This window comes from Cupressus sempervirens, chromosome 11, assembly GCF_028749045.1.
Source record: "Cupressus sempervirens isolate cs-2001-9-10 chromosome 11, ASM2874904v1, whole genome shotgun sequence".
In the NCBI taxonomy this organism is placed as follows: domain Eukaryota; kingdom Viridiplantae; phylum Streptophyta; class Pinopsida; order Cupressales; family Cupressaceae; genus Cupressus; species Cupressus sempervirens.
The window spans coordinates 25,348,381-25,354,380 of NC_143128.1; positions in this window are offsets into that span (position 1 = coordinate 25,348,381).

The following is a 6,000-nucleotide window of genomic DNA, read 5'->3' on the forward strand; positions in this document are numbered from 1 at the left end:
GAAACCAAGAGTTGGTGAATATTATTGTAAGGCCAAAGTACAGAACAACAAACTGTGCATTGAAAAAAATAGTGACATTTACTAGTTTTTGTGAATTTTTGAAGGAAATAGAGAAGTGTTTGTGATATTTGTGGTTTGGAAAAATGTCTATAGTGTTTTTTCTTTCAGTTTCTTGCATTATATTAAGTTTCTTCAAGTTCTGCAAGTGTTTTATTTAATTCTTTCTATATAGGCTGAATTTTGCCAGTTTTGGCATAATATGTAAATATAGGGCTATATCTTTGGTTTCCACTATGGGAAAGCCATGGAACCTTGGAATCTTGAAGTGTAGACCCCATTTTATTTGTAAAAAATTTTAGGGCCCTTGGACACATGTGCATCAATTTTTTTTAGCTTGTCCTAGGCAAATACAACAGTATCCGACTAGGAGTGGACAATAGTAAATTGGCTCTAGAATGTAGAGGAGTGGGTTTTAAGCTAAACCCTTTGATTGGATCTAAGAGGAGTGTGAGAAGGTGATATGTGGTGAAGAGATGTTTTCATAATCTTTTTAAGGCATTGAGAAAGTGAGGACAACAACATGCATTGAAAAAGTGAGGACAATAGGTAGCCCATCAAAACCCTCAAAACCCTTATTTTTGGCATAATTGTTGTACAAATTTTTAGAGGATCAAGACCCAAAAAATCCTTTAGGGTTGTTCATTTTGAGAAATTTTTCTTATTACTAGATTTTATGAAACCTTAAGGAAAGGTTGGAAAAAGTCCTAGAAATCCAAAAGGAGACATAATTGGGGCTCCTCTAGTAGCCCTGATTGTGACGAAACTCCTAAATCGGGTAACAACCCAACTTGGCTATCAATTTGATCATGTGGAATAGGTTATAAAACCTCTATAAAAATCCTCAAAATACCTATTAGAACTTTGAAAGGTGTGAAACCCTAAATGACCCTTATTAAGCCTTTAGGGAGTTGGTTGCTTGGGAATAACCTTGGAATGCTGAGAAGTTCGAAGTCTTGACTTGGTGGGTAGGATTGGGTAGGTCAAGGGATACTTTAATGAATAAGGAATCCTAGATACCATCAGAGGTGTCAAAAGAACACTTAGATCTTAACTGTGGATCAGAAGCATGGACTAGTTAGCCTATCCCAAGCCTCCCCATCATTAGGCTAGTAGTAAAACCTTTGCACCAATTCCAAGGTCTTGTTTAAACCAAAATTTCCACTCAAGTTTCCATTTTTATTTTCTTGGATTAGGTTCTCCCTCATTGAACCCCTAGGAACACATAGTTGGTTGTCCTTGAATAATAGTCCATTCTGCAAGGTATAGTTAACATATTCACAATGAAAATGATTCTTAAACTCCATACATACCTTGTCAACTTCTACAAAATCTTCATCTCCATCATAGAGAGTCTTGAACTCTTCTATTCCAATGCTTTGTAACTATACCTCTTGAACTATGAGTAGTCTTCTACTCAATGTATGTGCCACCTTGTTACATTGTCCCTTGTGCTTGATTGTGAAAGTACAGGCCTGTAAGAACTCCATCCACTTGATATGTCTCAAGTTGAGCTTCTCTTGAGTGTTGATGAAATTGAGGGCTTGGTTGTCAGTAAGTACCACAAAATCTTTGGGCAATAAGTAGTGTTCCATTTTCTAAGGGCTTGCACTAAAGCATAGAGTTCTAGTTCATAAGATGAATACCTAGTCTTTTCTTAACTCAACCTTTTACTGAAAAATCCTACTGGTATTCCTTCTTGGCTCAAGACTACCCCTATGCTATATTGCTTGCATCACACTCTACTTTGAAGGGCTTTTCAAAACTAGGTAGTTTTAAGATGGTTTGTGTGGCCACTTCTTGTTTTACCTTTCCAAAAGCTTCAAAGGCTTTCTTGGTCCACTTGAACTGAGCCTTGTGTCCACTTTTTATGGTATCTAGGATAGGTGCACATATCTCATTGAAATTCCTCACAAAATTCCTATAGAATTGAGCCAAACCATGAAAATCCCTTACTTTACTCCTTGTTCTAAGTGTTGGCCAGTTTAGTATGAATTCAACCTTTCTTGGATCCATCTTGAGATCTCATTGTGACACCAAAAATCCTAGGTATACTAACTCTTGTTTGAAGAATTCACTCTTCTCAAAAATGATGGTTAACTTTTCCTCTTGTAGCATCCTCATAAACCAACTCAAGATGTCTCATATGCTCTTCCTTTGTCCTACTGAGTATGAGAATGTTGTCTAGGTAGACTACTACAAACCTACCTATTTAGTCTTTCAATACTCCATTCATAAATATCATGAATGTGCTAGGTGCATTGGTGATGAAAAATGACATTACTAACCATTCATACAAAACCTCTTCTATTTTAAAATATGAATTCCACTCATCCCCTTCTTTCATTCTAATCTAGTGGTAACCACTATTAAGATCTATCTTGGAGAAATATTTAGTACCCTAAAAATAATCCATTAACTCTTCTATTCTTGGTATATGAAATTTGTATCTAATAGTAATCCTATTTATGGCCCTAGAGTTAGTGCACATTCTCCACTTACCTCCCCTTTTAGGAGCCAATACAACTGGTACTACACATGAGTTGCTTCTCTTTCTAATGAAGCCTTGGTCCAACAACTCCTACACTTTCAAAGCAATCTCTTTGTATTGATCGGGTGTCATTTTGTAGGTAGCTTTATTGGGTAAAGATGCTCCTAGTATGAAGTCTATTTAATGACTTACTACTCTTTGAGGTGGTAGAGTGGTAGGTGTCCCATCACATAAAATATCTTTGTACTACTCCAATAGTTGTTTGACCTCCTCTAGCATGGCAATTTGTTGAGAGTTTGGTCCTTGTTTAGGTTTCATTATAATAAAAAACCTCACTTCCTTGTCTTTTTTGAGTTCATTCAAGAACTCCTTGCCACTCATGAACAAAACATTGGATTCCACCCCCTTATCTAATTCTTCTTCCACTAATGATTGCAACTTATAAGTAACCCCATCCTTTTTTAAAGAATACATGGTTATATTATCATGACCTTCCTAGTAGCAAATGGCATGCATCCATTAGTACCACATAACATAAGACTTTGTCTTGGTACCCCCTATGGTAAATTCCATCCATGATTGTTCATTAACCAACACATTTTATCCCTTATTCAACCAAGTAACCTTATATAGTTTAGTATGTTGCAACTTGTTTAGTTTGAGTTTCACCACTACCTCTTTTGAGATGATGTTAGCAATAGACCCTGGGTCTATGACAACCTTGCACACCTTCCCAAGTATCTTACACTTCACTCTAAAGAGAGCCCTTCTCTCTTTTGGTTCCCCTTTACTAGGTTATCTAATTAACACTCTTATGAAGATTAGGTTTTCTATACTGTCAGAGTTAAGATTAAGCTCTTGTGGCTTAACATTGCCAAATTCCTCTTCTACATAGGCCATTTTTTTCTCACCTTGTGATGAAGAAGCTTTATCAAGGCATCTATAGGAAGGGTGACCTAATTGTCCACAATTGTAATACTTCATATTAGAGAAATGATATCCTCTTTCAAATCTACTAAACCTACCTCTTCCACTAGTTGTAGAGCCTCTACCGATGTTGTAGTTGCCCCTTCCACCTGATTCAGTACTTTGTTCAACTATTTTAGAATCCTTTGGACTCGTGTTCCATACTTCTATCTTCATAGCCACCTCTATGTCCTCTAGAGTCTATGCCCCTTCCTCTCCCTTTGGATGTTGAGTCTTGCTTCTTCTTGTTCTTTTCTTCTACCTTGAGTTCCAACTAATAGAACTTATGAATTGTGGTGGGTGTCCACAAGTTTATTTCTTCCTGGGTACTCTACCTTAGTCCTCCCAAGTATCTAACCACCCTGATGCTCTCTTCTTGTACCTTAGATATTAGGCACAACTTTTAGAACTCCTCTGTATAAGATGCCACATCCATATCCTTTTTCTTTAGGCTCTGCCTCTTCTTGTGTAACTAAATCTCATAGTCCTCTAGTAGGAAATGCTCTTTTGTCTTTGTAATCATAGCCTTCTAGTTAGCTATTGGCTTCTTGTTTAGTCTCTCCCTTTCCTCTTGAAGGAATTCCACCATGTCAAGGTTGGTCCTCTCAACCTAGCTTTTTCCACTTTTACCTTTTGTGCTTCTGTGATCCCCTCACATTCAAAATGATTCTCCATACCTTCTATCCATTCAATGACTAACTATGTATCCACTTTGCTACTAAAAAGAGGAAATCCTTCTAAGGGTTTTCCACATAGGGATTTGATGGCCTTAAAAAATGGTTCTTCTATTACTGGAGGATCTAGTTTTGATATGAGATCATCTTCATCTATTGCCTTCCCTTTATCGTCATCTATATCTAGCTTTTCTTTCACCTTATTAGTTGTCTCTACAACTTCATCCAATTTTTTCCTCATGTCTTCTAAAGATTCCTCGAGAAGCTTATTTCTTTCCTTCTTCTATATGGCCTCTTTAGCCAATTCAACATTATTCACCATGGTGCTCTCACCCACTAACTCAAACATAAACAATGCCTATCCCAAATCTTTACTGCTCTAATACCACTTTGATGGGGAGTATCCAACTACCAAGACCTAAATGATTTTTTTCTTTAGGTCCACACTAGGCTCACTCTCTCTCCTAGCTTCTTAGGGTCTCTTTCTTCACCCTAACCCAAGGGATAATCACTCTTCTATCCCTCTTACTCTTGGATCCTCTCCAATCAACTCAAAATACTCTTCTACCCTCACAAACACAATCTTACCTTGTGGTTAGCCAACTTACTATTCTGAGTAATCAGAACCCTCTCTAACCAAGTGAGCTTTTTAAGACTTCAAAACTAACCCTTCCATGTCTATTGAGGGTTTTTTGGTGGCCATATGTTCCCGCTCCTTAATGATCTCTTCAAAACTCACTATTTGGCCTTGTAGCCTTTTTGCCCCCAATTAGGCCCCCTAATAGGGATTTTGTCTCTTCACTACAAAAATTCCTTAACAAGATCATAAAATAACTTGGTATCCTAATACCCTTTTGGGAAATCTTCAATTTTCAACTAGTCTAGAACCCTCAACTCATCCATACACCCCTATGCCAAAGTGACCCTATTTTTAAAGGTTTAAGGGTTTGCTATAGTCAGTTTGGTTTCTAGTGTTTTGAACTAATAAAAAAGGATTCAAATCTTACCCATATTTAGTGCTAGGTTCCTTCACCCTATGGGACTACACAAATCACCAATTGATTGTCACAAGCCAATCCACCTTGTTCACCTTTTTGCTCTAGCAATCACCAAGTCACCTTGCCAAGCACACTAGGGCTCACCTAAGGCTTGGTGGAAAAATTAGCTATTCAATTTGTTAAAGCACAAAAATGCATATTTACAAAATATATATAGTGCTCTACATGTTTCCAAGTGGCCATGAGGATTTAACCATTGGAAGTCAAGTTAGAGCCATTTTTATACAACTCACTCCATACAAACCAATAGACTGGCCCAAACAAAAATAGTTTTTAACTCCTAAAAAACCAACCAAATTGCTTAAAAAGAATAGTTTCAGAAAGAAAATAATAAAACCAACTATCCACATAGCAAAAACTACTAGTTCAATCAATAGGAATCTGGAGTAGTAGTTCTTGTTTGTACTATTGTAAAATTGCATAAAAAATAGCTTGAAACACACTATGCCTCCATACAATATCAATCAAAACCCTTGTATTGGGAGTGGCATGGTCTTATAGGCCTCTTGCACATGTGGTATTAGTAAAAACTGCCCAAAAATGACTATGTGCAAAGTCGTTGTCATTACAACTTTGCAAAATTTAAAAGTTGTCATGAGCAACTTTTTGCTTTTTTCTTTCCAACCCTTCCTAGGATCCCAAATGTGTCCACTTTGATCCTTTAGGACTAATTAAGGAAAATTTTCTTTGTTTCATCTATTTCTAGTCATGGTCAACCCCTTTTGACCAAGTTTTTACCCTTAAGCAACATTTT